Here is an 18732-nt window from a genome sequence, read left to right on the forward strand (position 1 = left end):
GTTCTGGGCTGCAGCCAGAGCAGGGGGGGCAGCAGGGCCAGGGAGGGGATTCTCCCCCTCTGCTGCGCTCTGGGGAGACCCCCCTGCAGTGCTGGGGCCAGCCTGGGGCCCCTGACATCAGAAGGACACTGACCTGCTTGAGCAGGGCCAGAGGAGGCCACAGAAATAATCAGAGGGATTAAACACCTTTCCCATGATGAAAGGTTTGGGGTGGTTCAGCCTGGAGAAGGGAAAGCTCTTGGGGAGACCTTATTGCCGCCTTTCAGTACTTAAAGGGGGCTTATAAGAAAGATGCAGAGAGACATTTTAATAGGGTCTGTTGCAAGAGGACAAGGAGCAACAGTTTTAAACTGAAAGGGGGTAGATTTCGATTAGATGTAAGGAAGAAATTCTTTACTGTGAGGGCAGTGAGGCGCTGGCACAAGTTGCCCAGAGCAGCTGTGGCTGCCCCCTCCCTGGAAGGGTTCAAGGCCAGGTTGGACGGGGCTGGGAGCCCCCTGGGCTGGGGGAAGGGGGCCCTGCCCGGGGCAGGGGGGTTGGGACTGGGTGATCTCTGAGGTCCCTTCCAACCCAAACCACTCTATGATTGAATGACATTTTTGTTCTGGAGCAACTTTCTGCAGACGTAATTTTTTGATCCCGCATGTGATGAATATTAGGAGCAACAGTGTGGCTGTGAAGCTGACTGTGGAAGAGCCTCTTAAGAGACATCTCCTCAAGGCAAGCGGGAGGCCGTATGCTGTACAATGCAGCTCTGGGCAAGAGGATGTCTCTGCAAAGAGATGGGCCTTTGAGCTGAGGGGTGTTGGAAGAGGTGGCTTGGTATTTCTGGCAGCTACACACTGCTCCTTGCTTCTCTGGTTGCGATGGCCTTGTGCTGTGCAACAAGCTCTCCTTCATGCTCTTCACTCGTAATAACGTGGTTCTTTGCCTTTCTGAAAACTCAGAAAACTTACCGGCACAAACCCGATGCTCCTTCCCATCCCAGTTATTCGCAATCGGGAGAGGTATTCCCAAATTTTAAGAGAAAATATTTTTGTGTTTTCTTAGTTTTGCAGGCATCCATGAGTGAAGGACCAGAGTACCTCAATCTGTCCCTTCAACAATCCTTCCCCGCTCCATGTTTTCAATTGGAAACCGCACCAGTGAGCTCCTAAATCCAGGTATCATGTACACCAGTGAAGTGGAGGTCTGGAAGCAGAGACAGAAGCAAGGTCTAAGTATCAGAGCTGGGCTTCATTTTCCCAGTAAGCAGACCCAGACCTCAGCTTGAGTTCCCTCTTTATAACACATTGAGATATGGATAGGTACCTTAGGGAACATCTAATGTCAATGCTCACCCATACAGAAATACCACGGGGACTTTTGATTTAGGAGCCAAACTGGTTTGTTTGTTCAATGGGCACGTTTCCAGCAGAGGCCCATGACACCAGCTTTTAGCAGTACACTCCCAACACTTGACATTTATTAAAGCCACAGCTCAGTGAGTGAGGTAATTACCTGGGCATTTCCATTTTCATTTCTAGTAAGTCCAAATTAAAGTCCAAATAAAGTACATTTTTAGCCCTTCGGCAAAGATTACTCCTTTTTTTTTTTTTTTGAACACTTTCCTTCAGGTAGTTAACCATTCATAATACCCATCAATAACCGCTTAGCTGAAGGTATTAGGGTTTAGGGTTACGTAGACAGTAGTAGTCAAAATGCTGTTTCATTCTTTTTGTCACATAATCTTTACTGTATGATAAGCACTACGTAGTAGGCACAAAGCAAAAAGGAGGCCCCCGGTATTTACTTCTCTCTGATAACCCGTGCTAATGAGTTTGCTGCCATTTTAGCTGAAATATGGATAAAAGAAATCCCATCTCGTGTCCTAACGAGCGCAAGCCCTGAGCGTAGACAAACCCTGGGAAGGGCCACATAAGGGTTGTGGCAAGATCAGTGGAAATCCTCTGCCCAAATTCAGGGTGCCAGGACCACATCTGTGTCTCCATGCTTGGCTGCAGCATTTTAGGAGCCATGGGAGAGTTGCCAGCACCCCTTTGCTCTCCCACTTTCACCCCAAAGGAGCTGGTCCAGGGGAATGGGTGCCACCAGGCAATGGGTGCTCATGCTGCGAGGGCGGGTAGAAGTCCTTGCTTGTCCCCAGCTCTTTCCTTAAAAGCAGCAGGGGAAAATCAATAAATAAGGAAGGACAGGAAAGGGGACCATTACAATTAGACCTGATTTTATTTTGCTCCGTAGCCACCGGGCGTCACTCTTGCCTATAGAGTCAGAAAGGAATTTTTGGTCGTCGCTGATAAAATCCCATTTCATCCATAAATTCTACAGCTCCCGGCACTGACAGCAGCATCCCCATTTATCAAAATTTCCCAAGTTTCAACATCAAATTACCAACTCGTTAAATCTGGGGGTATCTGGAGCTGGCAATTTAGCCTGCGGTGTTATTTGCTAAACATAGGCAAAACACATTAGGGTTTTTTTATTATTATTATTATTATTATTATTAGTGTAAATGCAGCTGGATAATTTAGATCTGGGTTTGGATTAGGATCTTGGCCAGTGTCTGTCGGTGTCTGGATTACCAGGACATGCTCTGAAGCTGTACAGCTTCTGGGGAAGAGGGAAGGTGAAGAAGAGACAAGGTGTGGATGGGCAGAAAAGCAAAAAAATGTGGCTTTTGCAGGCGGCGCCTCTGCAGAAGTGGAGCAAAACCAACATGATTCAGCAGATGAAGCTGTAAAATATTCCAACCTTTGAAGTCAAGGCAGTTCAGCCCTGACCATTCATGTATCTCAGAAGTACTAGGAGATAAACGCGGGAAACATTACACAGCTCGGTAAATATGCGTTCATCAGAGTACCCGTAATTGCCATTGTGTTGGGATTTTTGCTTTTATAGAACTACAAACTTGTCTTACAACTGCTAGAAACGCTCTCCCGCTAATTTTGTATTTTTCAAGTTCTTCAGAGATTCTCCATTTTCTCCAAAGACAGAAAATCTATTTTCCTTTCAAACAAAGGAAATCCAGTGTGGAGTCTTTACCTGAGGAAAGAACCTCTCAAAGAAAATGTAACACGGCTGGTAAAACCAGTTGCTCTGAAACACTCTGTATCAGCAAACTGAACAGCTGATAAGAATAATAGAAATTTTTAGTCAATGAGAAAATACTCATCAGGAACCTCATCCTACCAGCACAAAATTTGCTAATATTGCCTGGCCTTGCGTTGCTGCCAGAAGTATGAATTTGTACTGAAATCCCACTGTATGGGAGAAGCACCCCAGCCAAAGTGTAAGAAATTTCACTGCTATAAACAGGGCACATATGGGGTTTATGGAGACATCGGGGTCTGGCTATTGATTTGTGCTTTCCTCTGGGTAATACATGTCCTATAATGCCATGAGATTTATGACCAGGACTTTGAACTCTGGAATAACTTTTAAAAAGAGGGGGCTGTCTATAAAAAGTGTGGTTCGGGTTTTAATCTGTTATAATCTAGTGCCGCAAGAAGACTTCGAGAGTTCATTTATTTGGCCGTGAATACTTTTCACACTGAGACTAGGAGGCCACACTCAAATACCTTCAAAAGTTCATGCCAGGATCAGTGAAATTCAGAGTCACGAATGACCCAGGGAACAATCAATCCTTTGATTATAGGAAGTTCCTATTAAAATAATGGAGCACAGAAAGTGCCTTGCTAAAATGAATGTGAGTCTCCCAAACCTGTACATTTGCGCAAAGTGTTGGCTGAGAAATTTCAGCAATTCCTTTTAAAAAAAAAAAAAAAACAAACAAACAACAAAAAACAAAAAGCAGACAACATTTTGATATCAAGCAGAGTTTTGACAACTGATTTGGATAAATTGAATTTCTCTTTTATCCAGATTTCTTGACCTGTTCTTAATACCAATTTCCCTTGGTGCTTGCTTTCTTGATTATAGTTGAAAGAAATTTATAACAAATCTATCTTCTGTTTTCGCTTCTAAGTACCTATAAATTTCTACTACATTTATATATTTGTATCTCCAGACTGAAAAGCAAGATAAACCTGAAGGCAAACTTATCGTACCAGAATAAAACTCTTTACTCCTGGGACTGGCCAAAACAACAATCTATGAAAAATGCAAAACAGCAACAGGTCTTGTTTTTAAACTGTTTCGCAAAATATTTTTGTGCTGAGAACCTGATCACTGAAGATGCTAAAGTGCTGCTGGCTGCCCTGAATGCCTCCCAGTCTCTGACTGGGACTGTCCCAGTTGGTGCTCAGCTTCTTGCAGAAGTGGACCCCTTAAGAGTTTGCATACAACTAACTAAACACTAGTAAGATCCTCTGTTTTAGTTTTCCAACACCTGAATGATTTATGGGCAGAAAGTAGGTCTACTGCAAATTCATAATTGATGCGTCTCTTTTGATACGCAGTCTAACAAATGAAAAAAAATATTTAAAATACAATTGATTTGTTACTTGTTATGGACTGGAAGAAGACTTCCAAAAGACTGTCATGTTTTCTGGCTTGCCCTGAGATACAGTTCTATCTAGAAGATCCGAGATCCAAACCATTCATACCTTCACCTAAATAAAAACAAAAGCCATCTTCTTCCCTTGGGTCCTGGTGATACACACACCCCAGCCATCCCAGTTATGTGGGACACATTAAACTGTTTTGACTTGGTTACTTCTAAACAAAACCAATGAAATTCAGTTGCTTATAAAAAAATGAGACGGAGGCCCTCTTTTTCTCTCCTCCACATCACTGCTTTAATCCCTGCTATGACCAGGTGGGTGTAGCAATGACTGTAGCTCCTCAACCTGATGAAAATAGTGTTGCATTCAGAAATTCGATAAATGAATGGGAGGGACAAGTAATGCTTCCCCCCCCCCCCCCCCCCCCCCCCCGGATGTTTTGTTAATTAAATTAGCATTTAAATAGCCAGAGCTAATCTGGGAAGTCAGGCCCTCATTACAGTAACTAGGAAGGGGGAAAAGAGCTGCAGACAATGCCCTACAAGATGGGGTTAAGTTGGCGTTTCACAAACTATTTGCCCAGCCTGTCCCTCCCAAGTGAAAGCTGCCACCCCCCCACCCCACCCCCCCTTTCCTCCCAGAATAATTAGCATGTTCCAGTGCTGTGAATGGAAACAATATCCTCCCTCCAAGCTGTGCCCCTCCAGGGAGATGCTTCCCACAGATTGTGAAACTCTGAGCCAGGGAAAGGGCTTGCCGAGGAATTCACAGTGGGGTAATTACACTGAGGTAGCTTGTGCCCGGTGCAAGATAAGTTGCATTACTGTAATTCATTGCAGGAGGCAGGGGCTCGCATAAAGGAAATGTCCAGAGGCAAGACTGCAGAGCCATGAGAAGTCATCGCCTTCCCAGAGCCCCGATAAAACCCGACGTTGAAGCTGAGGATGGTTCTTTGGCCTCCGAGGATGTCTCCGTCTTCAGAGAAGTTTGCAGAACGTAGCAACGATCACGTGCGAATCTGGTTTCTCTTTGGCAATTAGAATGGAAGAAAGGTTGAAAGGGTGAGTTTTCAGATTTTAAAATAAATTCTTCATCCCAAGTAGAAAACTGAAGCAAAGCTTGCAAGAATTGGATGCTTTCACTTGTTATTGTCCATGTATATGGCACTTAAAACATGCTGGCCCCTCTTTCTATCAAATGAAAAGCTGGTCTGCAATCCTTTCCCCACAAGATTTACTATTTAATTTTACATATAACAGAGAGACCAATGATAACTAATATCAGAGGAGAAGATGCAGGAGGAAGGGCTGGATTTGGGTGACACCTGCTATCCCCAGCAGTATGCACATCTGGCAGGTTTCATCCCACTTATTTAAATCGTATTCCAGGTGACTCAACAGAAAAAACATCACCCTCCACTTGCGGCTCATCATGCCCAGCTGTAAAGCGGGGATTATATTTACCTCCATTGCAAAGTACTCGGTTTCAGAAGACGTTGGTGCGGTTTGCTGAGGCCCCGGCTGGAAAATACCACAAGAAGTTCAAAGCCCGGTTTCATCCTGTAATTGGATCCTCAAGTCCACAAGTGCAAGAACCAACTGTGCGGGCTGACAGCAGGTCCTCCCCTCTTCCAACAAGAACCCCACCACAACACGGGGCTGTGGGGCTGAGCTGCAAGCGTGGCATACCCAGGAGCTGCTACTTTCTGCTGCTATGCACAAAAAAATGTTGTTTAAAGCTTTTGCCACCCTGTTTGATCTGACCTGCTGTTATTTTTTCTTTCTTTTTTTTTTTTTTTAACTCTAAGACATCTTCTTAACTCTCATGCTCACTTGGGATGCTCTTAAGAACATGGACTTTAATCCCAGTGTTACTTAAATACCAATTTAATATTTGTTTTCTCTCTGCCTTGACAAGATATTCCTCAGGTCAAGCAGGCATGAAATGATAGATATTGAGTGCAATTCTTCTGGGCAAGAAGAGCTACCTTCTAAGATCTTATCTCAAAACCACTTGGAAATGTGTTCTTTATTTATTTATGCCATAAAATCTCATTCGATGTTGAAGGCCCAAAGGATTACAATTCTGAATTTGTTGGTTTGCTGTTTTGTTTTCTTTTTTTTTTCCCCCCGTCCTTGCTGAAATCTGGCCTTTCAAAATAACACAGAGAGAATCTTTGTTTTGATCTAAAATAGCAGCTGCAAGGGCTTTTAAATGACCATTTAAATGAGATTTCTTTTTTTGCATCTTCGCATTATAGTTTCATTCTCGGTCTCTGAGATCAGTAGCTGCGGTTGAGCAGCCGAGCCGTCTAATGGGAATAAATTGTAATATTGTTCCAACTGTCTCCGATTATTACTGTTGAGCTCTATTAATGAACCGCCTTCATTAAGCAAACTGCAAAGTGTGTTGACGGCGGCGTATCAGAGGTTGCTCTGCGAAGCCAGACCCAGCCATCATCTAACCCCACGGTCTTTACGTTGGGTTACGGTTCGTGATCCTCGGCGTGACGTGATTTCTAACGGACAGAAACCCCACGGACCAGCAGAGCAATGCCGCCTTGCTTTGTGACTCCCAGAGAACATCTTGCGGCGAGGTGAGGTTTTGGGTCGCAGCGGCGATGCTGCGAAGTATGGCAGTATTCCCTCAAAAAGGGCCCGAGGCACAGGCAGCACAGACTGAGGTGGGACAGGGCTGGCCCACAGCCACTCTGGTGATGTGTGGCAGGACCTGGGGTGAGCCTGAGACCCCCCTTCTCTGTCAGCGCGACACAACCCACAAACGCCATTTGGGGCTCGCCCCCTCACGAAACTCGTCTATGCTAGCGGACCACATATCCCAGCATGCAATGCTGTCCCGCCAGGAGACGGGCGCGGAAAGGACTACAACTCCCAGCGGGCATCGCGCCTCGCTGCCCGCCTCCCCGGAGCGGCGGGGTGGGCGGCGCTGCACGCTGGGATCTGTAGTCCAGCCGGACGTCGGTCACACACGGTGCCTCCCTTCCTCCGCCCCCCCCCTCCCCCCGGTTTGACACCCCCTCCCGCCCCGCTCCGCCCTCCTCCCCGCCCCGCCGGTTGTCCCTCCGTAAACGGAAGCCGAGGAGGGACGAAGGAGCCGGGGAGGAGGTTGGAGCAGCGCGATGGGGGACTCCAAAGTGAAGGTGGCGGTGCGCGTCCGCCCCACGAACCGGCGAGGTGAGACTTTCCTCCCTCAGTGACACTCCCCCGCTCCCCGGCGCTGGTGTGAGGGGAGCGGGCCCGAGGGGCAGAGCGGGGCGGGAGGCCGGGGGGTGCCGGTCCTCATGGGTGTCTGTAGGGGCAGGTGTGGGTGTCGAGGTGCGCGTGACCCGTCGCGGGGGCGTGTTTATAGGTGTATGTGTCGGGGGGGGGGTGGGGGGGAAGTGTGTATAGGTATATTTATTTATTAATTAATCTTTATGAAGATCTTAGTTTTGTCATTTAGACGTAAGGTATTTTCACACTCTCTTGTATAGTCAGTTTTTCCCTTATTTGTGCTGGCTTCTATGTAGCAAAGGGCAAAGACAAAAATCACTGTAAGGCAACAAACTTTGGCAGAGGGCTATTCTGCAGAAAATCTGGTGACGAAAAGAAATAGTGAAAGAAGTATACTGAAAATCTGTGAAACTAATGCAGAAAGTGAGGATAGGCAGCAATATATTAAAAATAGTATTTCACATTCCCTGGTACTATGAGAAATGCAAAATGAAACAGTAGCTATTAGCTTGGCATGTCAAAAAAGGCCAGTTGTAAGGTGCTTACTTAAGAAATGTTGTAGGAGATAGAGTGTGCGGCAAATCGGTTTGCGATGTTACAGCAGGGAGTGAATTCAAAAGCGATTTCAGGCAAGAGGGAGCTGGAACATTTCTGGGGACCAGTAGCACTAACAGTGGCAGAAGCAATGGTGAAGAATTTACAGGATTTCAGCACAGAGCAGGAAAACTAAAACAGATTCCGATAAAATGCCAGGGCAGTTTACTGGGAAGGATGTTTCTACTTTAGAGAGCTCATTTTTGCCAGTTTGTAAATTCATAGCGGCCGAGAGTCATGAATGCCTCACAACTGGTGACTGCAGAGCTAGAAAATGGAATGACAACAGCTCAGCAGCCGCTTTAGAGACAGCCAGCGTGGCTTCGCCGAGGGCAAATCGTGCCCGACTAATCCAGCGGCCTTCCATGATGGAGTGACGGCATTAGAGGACGAGGGAAGAGCTACGGATGTCACCTGCCTGGAGGACGTCAGTGAGGCACGGACAGGTTCTGGATAAATGGCTTTTAATGGAAAAACTGAGAACAAAACACGCACTACCAAAGCTACTACATCGTCAACACACCCTCCCCCCTCCCCAAACCCACCCGTTCCCCGCAACAGGCCCAGTCCCACCCCCCGCCCCAGCACTGGCTGCAGGGGCCTTGCGCTTGCCGCCATTTTCTGGCCGGGAGCCATTTTGCCGCTTCTCCCCTCGCTTCTCCGCTCGCTTCTCCCCTCGCTTCTCCCCTCGCTTCTCCGCTCGCTTCTCCCCTCGCTTCTCCGCTCGCTTCTCCGCTCGCTTCTCCGCTCGCTTCTCCCCTCACTTCTCCCCTCGCTTCTCCCGGCTGGTGTCGTGCCGGGACACACTGCCCTGAGGGGGTGGCAGGTCTGTCCCCACGTCCTGCCGTGGATCCTCAGCCCTCATCCTGATGGGAGTTAAGTGCTCCCTGCTCAGGGTGGCTTTGGAGGCCTTGGGGACACGAGTCATTGGGGAGCATCTTCTCGGGCAGCCACAGCGAGCTGATCCTGCGCTGGGGGATGGAGCCACTAGTGCCACCGGTGTCCACGGGCACGGGGACGCTGCTGGAATCGTCCCGGCTGATCCCCCCCTTGCCCCCAGGGAGCAATCCAAGTGCCTCATAGCCTCTTCCAGCAGCACCACCTCAGGCAGCACAACGTCACCGGCTGGAATCACCCCGGGGTCCCTGATGGCTTGGACGTGGAGGGCAGCAGAGTGGCTGGGGGAGATGTTACCACCCAGGGGGGTGCCCTCATCCATGGGGACATCACTCGCCAGGGAGATGTCACATCCTGGGAGGATGTCCTCATCCATGGGGACATCACTCGCCAGGGAGATGTCACATCCTGGGAGGATGTCCTCATCCATGGGGACATCACTCGCCAGGGAGATGTCAACACCTGGGAGGATGTCCTCATCCATGGGGACATCACTCGCCAGGGAGATGTCACATCCTGGGAGGATGTCCTCATCCATGGGGACATCACTCGCCAGGGAGATGTCAACACCTGGGAGGATGTCCTCATCCATGGGGACATCACTCGCCAGGGAGATGTCAACACCTGGGAGGATGTCCTTAACCATGGGGATATTGTTGCCTGGGTGGCTGCCACTGCCTGGGGGTGCCGCCAGCGGTTGGCTCTGCTGGACAGGCCATGGTGCGTGTACTGTCCCTCGACGTGGTGGTGGCTGCGGAGGGACGGTGGCAGCACTGGACGGGCTGAGGCCGCTGCTCTGCCCTGACAGTTGTGGGGCAGGACAGCTCAGCTTGGCTCTGGGGGGCCCATTGCTCTGCCCAGGCCGGGGGGAGCCGCAGCCCGGGGGTCCCCACAGGGCAGCGCCTGGCCGGGAAGCAACGCTGTGGCCGGTGACAAAGGTGGCAGCTGGAGGCAGGTTGGTGCTCGTCCACTCCGAGTGGGAGACATGGGGGTTGAAGCAGCTGCTGCTTGGAGCCATCTGCAGACCTGCAGAGGTGAGAGGGAGATGTGCAGGGGTGAGGACCTGGAGGAATCTCCTGGGGCACCCCCTGAGCCAGCCCTGAGCACAGACATCCCCCTGCTCTGTGCCGGGTGAGTGGGGAGCTTGTGGCAGGGACGATTGTCCATGTGGTGGTGAAATGGGAGAGATGGCTCCAAGAGATTGGGGAATTATCTATAAATTATATTTACTGGGCAGGTTGATCCTGACAGAGAGACATGAGCACTCACTGGTGATCACATCCCAAGCCGGGACAGGAGGGCGCATGAGGGGACTGAGAAGGAGAAGGGAGAGGCGCAACGGAGAAAGGGCTCTGAATTTCCCCAGAGCGAGTCCCGGGGCTGTCGGGGTCAGGGTTAGTCCTCACCTCTGGTGTAGAAGGTTTTGGGGAAGAGGAATGGCTGCAGTAGCTGGGCCATCGGAGGAGCCCCAGGGCCGCACAGTGTGTGCTGCAGAGCTGGCAGTGCCATGGTCACTTCTGTCCTGTGGATTCTGTTTGAGTGTTGCCTGGCAAGGAATGTTGGGGCTCCCCGTGTTCTGTCCCGCCCCCAGTAGCTTTGACTGCTCTTCATGCAGAGGGAAAGGGTTAACAAAAGAGTTGAGTTAAGAGTTATGGTCAATGGCTCAATGTCCAGGGGGAAACCAGTAAGGAGTGGTGTCCCTAAAGGGTTTGTACTGGGACCAGTACTATTTCATGTCTTCACCAATGACATAGACAGTGGGATTGAGTGCACCCTCATCAAATTAGTGAATGACACCAAACTGAGTGGTGCAGTTGCCTCACCTGAGGGAAGGCATGCCTTCCAGAGGGACCTGGACAAGCTTAAGAAGTGGGCCCATGTGAACCTCTTGGAGATCAACAAGGCCAAATGCAAGGTCCTGCACATGGGTCAGGGCAATCCCCAGTAACAATACAGGCTGGGGGATGAGTGGATTGAGAGCAGCCCCACAGAGAAGGACTTGGGAGTACTGGTGGATGAAAAGCTGGACATGACCCGGCAATGTCTGCTCGCAGCCCAGAAAGCCACCCGTGTTCTGGGCTGCAGCCAGAGCAGGGGGGGCAGCAGGGCCAGGGAGGGGATTCTCCCCCTCTGCTGCGCTCTGGGGAGACCCCCCTGCAGTGCTGGGGCCAGCCTGGGGCCCCTGACATCAGAAGGACACTGACCTGCTTGAGCAGGGCCAGAGGAGGCCACAGAAATAATCAGAGGGATTAAACACCTTTCCCATGATGAAAGGTTTGGGGTGGTTCAGCCTGGAGAAGGGAAAGCTCTTGGGGAGACCTTATTGCCGCCTTTCAGTACTTAAAGGGGGCTTATAAGAAAGATGCAGAGAGACATTTTAATAGGGTCTGTTGCAAGAGGACAAGGAGCAACAGTTTTAAACTGAAAGGGGGTAGATTTCGATTAGATGTAAGGAAGAAATTCTTTACTGTGAGGGCAGTGAGGCGCTGGCACAAGTTGCCCAGAGCAGCTGTGGCTGCCCCCTCCCTGGAAGGGTTCAAGGCCAGGTTGGACGGGGCTGGGAGCCCCCTGGGCTGGGGGAAGGGGGCCCTGCCCGGGGCAGGGGGGTTGGGACTGGGTGATCTCTGAGGTCCCTTCCAACCCAAACCACTCTATGATTGAATGACATTTTTGTTCTGGAGCAACTTTCTGCAGACGTAATTTTTTGATCCCGCATGTGATGAATATTAGGAGCAACAGTGTGGCTGTGAAGCTGACTGTGGAAGAGCCTCTTAAGAGACATCTCCTCAAGGCAAGCGGGAGGCCGTATGCTGTACAATGCAGCTCTGGGCAAGAGGATGTCTCTGCAAAGAGATGGGCCTTTGAGCTGAGGGGTGTTGGAAGAGGTGGCTTGGTATTTCTGGCAGCTACACACTGCTCCTTGCTTCTCTGGTTGCGATGGCCTTGTGCTGTGCAACAAGCTCTCCTTCATGCTCTTCACTCGTAATAACGTGGTTCTTTGCCTTTCTGAAAACTCAGAAAACTTACCGGCACAAACCCGATGCTCCTTCCCATCCCAGTTATTCGCAATCGGGAGAGGTATTCCCAAATTTTAAGAGAAAATATTTTTGTGTTTTCTTAGTTTTGCAGGCATCCATGAGTGAAGGACCAGAGTACCTCAATCTGTCCCTTCAACAATCCTTCCCCGCTCCATGTTTTCAATTGGAAACCGCACCAGTGAGCTCCTAAATCCAGGTATCATGTACACCAGTGAAGTGGAGGTCTGGAAGCAGAGACAGAAGCAAGGTCTAAGTATCAGAGCTGGGCTTCATTTTCCCAGTAAGCAGACCCAGACCTCAGCTTGAGTTCCCTCTTTATAACACATTGAGATATGGATAGGTACCTTAGGGAACATCTAATGTCAATGCTCACCCATACAGAAATACCACGGGGACTTTTGATTTAGGAGCCAAACTGGTTTGTTTGTTCAATGGGCACGTTTCCAGCAGAGGCCCATGACACCAGCTTTTAGCAGTACACTCCCAACACTTGACATTTATTAAAGCCACAGCTCAGTGAGTGAGGTAATTACCTGGGCATTTCCATTTTCATTTCTAGTAAGTCCAAATTAAAGTCCAAATAAAGTACATTTTTAGCCCTTCGGCAAAGATTACTCCTTTTTTTTTTTTTTTGAACACTTTCCTTCAGGTAGTTAACCATTCATAATACCCATCAATAACCGCTTAGCTGAAGGTATTAGGGTTTAGGGTTACGTAGACAGTAGTAGTCAAAATGCTGTTTCATTCTTTTTGTCACATAATCTTTACTGTATGATAAGCACTACGTAGTAGGCACAAAGCAAAAAGGAGGCCCCCGGTATTTACTTCTCTCTGATAACCCGTGCTAATGAGTTTGCTGCCATTTTAGCTGAAATATGGATAAAAGAAATCCCATCTCGTGTCCTAACGAGCGCAAGCCCTGAGCGTAGACAAACCCTGGGAAGGGCCACATAAGGGTTGTGGCAAGATCAGTGGAAATCCTCTGCCCAAATTCAGGGTGCCAGGACCACATCTGTGTCTCCATGCTTGGCTGCAGCATTTTAGGAGCCATGGGAGAGTTGCCAGCACCCCTTTGCTCTCCCACTTTCACCCCAAAGGAGCTGGTCCAGGGGAATGGGTGCCACCAGGCAATGGGTGCTCATGCTGCGAGGGCGGGTAGAAGTCCTTGCTTGTCCCCAGCTCTTTCCTTAAAAGCAGCAGGGGAAAATCAATAAATAAGGAAGGACAGGAAAGGGGACCATTACAATTAGACCTGATTTTATTTTGCTCCGTAGCCACCGGGTGTCACTCTTGCCTATAGAGTCAGAAAGGAATTTTTGGTCGTCGCTGATAAAATCCCATTTCATCCATAAATTCTACAGCTCCCGGCACTGACAGCAGCATCCCCATTTATCAAAATTTCCCAAGTTTCAACATCAAATTACCAACTCGTTAAATCTGGGGGTATCTGGAGCTGGCAATTTAGCCTGCGGTGTTATTTGCTAAACATAGGCAAAACACATTAGGGTTTTTTTATTATTATTATTATTATTATTATTAGTGTAAATGCAGCTGGATAATTTAGATCTGGGTTTGGATTAGGATCTTGGCCAGTGTCTGTCGGTGTCTGGATTACCAGGACATGCTCTGAAGCTGTACAGCTTCTGGGGAAGAGGGCAGGTGAAGAAGAGACAAGGTGTGGATGGGCAGAAAAGCAAAAAAATGTGGCTTTTGCAGGCGGCGCCTCTGCAGAAGTGGAGCAAAACCAACATGATTCAGCAGATGAAGCTGTAAAATATTCCAACCTTTGAAGTCAAGGCAGTTCAGCCCTGACCATTCATGTATCTCAGAAGTACTAGGAGATAAACGCGGGAAACATTACACAGCTCGGTAAATATGCGTTCATCAGAGTACCCGTAATTGCCATTGTGTTGGGATTTTTGCTTTTATAGAACTACAAACTTGTCTTACAACTGCTAGAAACGCTCTCCCGCTAATTTTGTATTTTTCAAGTTCTTCAGAGATTCTCCATTTTCTCCAAAGACAGAAAATCTATTTTCCTTTCAAACAAAGGAAATCCAGTGTGGAGTCTTTACCTGAGGAAAGAACCTCTCAAAGAAAATGTAACACGGCTGGTAAAACCAGTTGCTCTGAAACACTCTGTATCAGCAAACTGAACAGCTGATAAGAATAATAGAAATTTTTAGTCAATGAGAAAATACTCATCAGGAACCTCATCCTACCAGCACAAAATTTGCTAATATTGCCTGGCCTTGCGTTGCTGCCAGAAGTATGAATTTGTACTGAAATCCCACTGTATGGGAGAAGCACCCCAGCCAAAGTGTAAGAAATTTCACTGCTATAAACAGGGCACATATGGGGTTTATGGAGACATCGGGGTCTGGCTATTGATTTGTGCTTTCCTCTGGGTAATACATGTCCTATAATGCCATGAGATTTATGACCAGGACTTTGAACTCTGGAATAACTTTTAAAAAGAGGGGGCTGTCTATAAAAAGTGTGGTTCGGGTTTTAATCTGTTATAATCTAGTGCCGCAAGAAGACTTCGAGAGTTCATTTATTTGGCCGTGAATACTTTTCACACTGAGACTAGGAGGCCACACTCAAATACCTTCAAAAGTTCATGCCAGGATCAGTGAAATTCAGAGTCACGAATGACCCAGGGAACAATCAATCCTTTGATTATAGGAAGTTCCTATTAAAATAATGGAGCACAGAAAGTGCCTTGCTAAAATGAATGTGAGTCTCCCAAACCTGTACATTTGCGCAAAGTGTTGGCTGAGAAATTTCAGCAATTCCTTTTAAAAAAAAAAAAAAAACAAACAAACAACAAAAAACAAAAAGCAGACAACATTTTGATATCAAGCAGAGTTTTGACAACTGATTTGGATAAATTGAATTTCTCTTTTATCCAGATTTCTTGACCTGTTCTTAATACCAATTTCCCTTGGTGCTTGCTTTCTTGATTATAGTTGAAAGAAATTTATAACAAATCTATCTTCTGTTTTCGCTTCTACGTACCTATAAATTTCTACTACATTTATATATTTGTATCTCCAGACTGAAAAGCAAGATAAACCTGAAGGCAAACTTATCGTACCAGAATAAAACTCTTTACTCCTGGGACTGGCCAAAACAACAATCTATGAAAAATGCAAAACAGCAACAGGTCTTGTTTTTAAACTGTTTCGCAAAATATTTTTGTGCTGAGAACCTGATCACTGAAGATGCTAAAGTGCTGCTGGCTGCCCTGAATGCCTCCCAGTCTCTGACTGGGACTGTCCCAGTTGGTGCTCAGCTTCTTGCAGAAGTGGACCCCTTAAGAGTTTGCATACAACTAACTAAACACTAGTAAGATCCTCTGTTTTAGTTTTCCAACACCTGAATGATTTATGGGCAGAAAGTAGGTCTACTGCAAATTCATAATTGATGCGTCTCTTTTGATACGCAGTCTAACAAATGAAAAAAAATATTTAAAATACAATTGATTTGTTACTTGTTATGGACTGGAAGAAGACTTCCAAAAGACTGTCATGTTTTCTGGCTTGCCCTGAGATACAGTTCTATCTAGAAGATCCGAGATCCAAACCATTCATACCTTCACCTAAATAAAAACAAAAGCCATCTTCTTCCCTTGGGTCCTGGTGATACACACACCCCAGCCATCCCAGTTATGTGGGACACATTAAACTGTTTTGACTTGGTTACTTCTAAACAAAACCAATGAAATTCAGTTGCTTATAAAAAAATGAGACGGAGGCCCTCTTTTTCTCTCCTCCACATCACTGCTTTAATCCCTGCTATGACCAGGTGGGTGTAGCAATGACTGTAGCTCCTCAACCTGATGAAAATAGTGTTGCATTCAGAAATTCGATAAATGAATGGGAGGGACAAGTAATGCTTCCCCCCCCCCCCCCCCCCCCCCCCCCCGATGTTTTGTTAATTAAATTAGCATTTAAATAGCCAGAGCTAATCTGGGAAGTCAGGCCCTCATTACAGTAACTAGGAAGGGGGAAAAGAGCTGCAGACAATTCCCTACAAGATGGGGTTAAGTTGGCGTTTCACAAACTATTTGCCCAGCCTGTCCCTCCCAAGTGAAAGCTGCCACCCCCCCCACCCCACCCCCCCTTTCCTCCCAGAATAATTAGCATGTTCCAGTGCTGTGAATGGAAACAATATCCTCCCTCCAAGCTGTGCCCCTCCAGGGAGATGCTTCCCACAGATTGTGAAACTCTGAGCCAGGGAAAGGGCTTGCCGAGGAATTCACAGTGGGGTAATTACACTGAGGTAGCTTGTGCCCGGTGCAAGATAAGTTGCATTACTGTAATTCATTGCAGGAGGCAGGGGCTCGCATAAAGGAAATGTCCAGAGGCAAGACTGCAGAGCCATGAGAAGTCATCGCCTTCCCAGAGCCCCGATAAAACCCGACGTTGAAGCTGAGGATGGTTCTTTGGCCTCCGAGGATGTCTCCGTCTTCAGAGAAGTTTGCAGAACGTAGCAACGATCACGTGCGAATCTGGTTTCTCTTTGGCAATTAGAATGGAAGAAAGGTTGAAAGGGTGAGTTTTCAGATTTTAAAATAAATTCTTCATCCCAAGTAGAAAACTGAAGCAAAGCTTGCAAGAATTGGATGCTTTCACTTGTTATTGTCCATGTATATGGCACTTAAAACATGCTGGCCCCTCTTTCTATCAAATGAAAAGCTGGTCTGCAATCCTTTCCCCACAAGATTTACTATTTAATTTTACATATAACAGAGAGACCAATGATAACTAATATCAGAGGAGAAGATGCAGGAGGAAGGGCTGGATTTGGGTGACACCTGCTATCCCCAGCAGTATGCACATCTGGCAGGTTTCATCCCACTTATTTAAATCGTATTCCAGGTGACTCAACAGAAAAAACATCACCCTCCACTTGCGGCTCATCATGCCCAGCTGTAAAGCGGGGATTATATTTACCTCCATTGCAAAGTACTCGGTTTCAGAAGACGTTGGTGCGGTTTGCTGAGGCCCCGGCTGGAAAATACCACAAGAAGTTCAAAGCCCGGTTTCATCCTGTAATTGGATCCTCAAGTCCACAAGTGCAAGAACCAACTGTGCGGGCTGACAGCAGGTCCTCCCCTCTTCCAACAAGAACCCCACCACAACACGGGGCTGTGGGGCTGAGCTGCAAGCGTGGCATACCCAGGAGCTGCTACTTTCTGCTGCTATGCACAAAAAAATGTTGTTTAAAGCTTTTGCCACCCTGTTTGATCTGACCTGCTGTTATTTTTTCTTTCTTTTTTTTTTTTTTTAACTCTAAGACATCTTCTTAACTCTCATGCTCACTTGGGATGCTCTTAAGAACATGGACTTTAATCCCAGTGTTACTTAAATACCAATTTAATATTTGTTTTCTCTCTGCCTTGACAAGATATTCCTCAGGTCAAGCAGGCATGAAATGATAGATATTGAGTGCAATTCTTCTGGGCAAGAAGAGCTACCTTCTAAGATCTTATCTCAAAACCACTTGGAAATGTGTTCTTTATTTATTTATGCCATAAAATCTCATTCGATGTTGAAGGCCCAAAGGATTACAATTCTGAATTTGTTGGTTTGCTGTTTTGTTTTCTTTTTTTTTTTCCCCCCGTCCTTGCTGAAATCTGGCCTTTCAAAATAACACAGAGAGAATCTTTGTTTTGATCTAAAATAGCAGCTGCAAGGGCTTTTAAATGACCATTTAAATGAGATTTCTTTTTTTGCATCTTCGCATTATAGTTTCATTCTCGGTCTCTGAGATCAGTAGCTGCGGTTGAGCAGCCGAGCCGTCTAATGGGAATAAATTGTAATATTGTTCCAACTGTCTCCGATTATTACTGTTGAGCTCTATTAATGAACCGCCTTCATTAAGCAAACTGCAAAGTGTGTTGACGGCGGCGTATCAGAGGTTGCTCTGCGAAGCCAGACCCAGCCATCATCTAACCCCACGGTCTTTACGTTGGGTTACGGTTCGTGATCCTCGGCGTGACGTGATTTCTAACGGACAGAAACCCCACGGACCAGCAGAGCAATGCCGCCTTGCTTTGTGACTCCCAGAGAACATCTTGCGGCGAGGTGAGGTTTTGGGTCGCAGCGGCGATGCTGCGAAGTATGGCAGTATTCCCTCAAAAAGGGCCCGAGGCACAGGCAGCACAGACTGAGGTGGGACAGGGCTGGCCCACAGCCACTCTGGTGATGTGTGGCAGGACCTGGGGTGAGCCTGAGACCCCCCTTCTCTGTCAGCGCGACACAACCCACAAACGCCATTTGGGGCTCGCCCCCTCACGAAACTCGTCTATGCTAGCGGACCACATATCCCAGCATGCAATGCTGTCCCGCCAGGAGACGGGCGCGGAAAGGACTACAACTCCCAGCGGGCATCGCGCCTCGCTGCCCGCCTCCCCGGAGCGGCGGGGTGGGCGGCGCTGCACGCTGGGATCTGTAGTCCAGCCGGACGTCGGTCACACACGGTGCCTCCCTTCCTCCG

At 47.7% G+C, this 18732-nt stretch overlaps 2 long non-coding RNA genes across 6 annotated transcripts; both read left to right on the forward strand.

The window, feature by feature from the left end:
• Positions 1 to 530: 530 nt before the first annotated feature.
• Positions 531 to 6805, forward strand: LOC116959674. Its single transcript, XR_006166457.1, has 3 exons — positions 531 to 1163; positions 2684 to 5524; positions 5852 to 6805. It is a non-coding gene; the product is annotated as an uncharacterized LOC116959674 (long non-coding RNA).
• Positions 6806 to 7472: 667 nt separating this feature from the next.
• Positions 7473 to 18066, forward strand: LOC122154511. 5 transcript variants are annotated; one of them, XR_006166441.1, is made up of 6 exons: positions 7473 to 7657; positions 8516 to 8736; positions 12309 to 12421; positions 13942 to 14094; positions 15286 to 16784; positions 17112 to 18066. It is a non-coding gene; the product is annotated as an uncharacterized LOC122154511 (long non-coding RNA). The 5 variants fall into 5 exon arrangements; XR_006166442.1 differs by having other exon boundaries at positions 8501 to 8736; positions 13942 to 16784; XR_006166439.1 differs by having other exon boundaries at positions 13942 to 16784.
• Positions 18067 to 18732: the final 666 nt, after the last annotated feature.

This window comes from Tyto alba, unplaced genomic scaffold (assembly GCF_018691265.1).
Source record: "Tyto alba isolate M040663 unplaced genomic scaffold, T.alba_DEE_v4.0 Super-Scaffold_40, whole genome shotgun sequence".
NCBI lineage: Eukaryota > Metazoa > Chordata > Aves > Strigiformes > Tytonidae > Tyto > Tyto alba.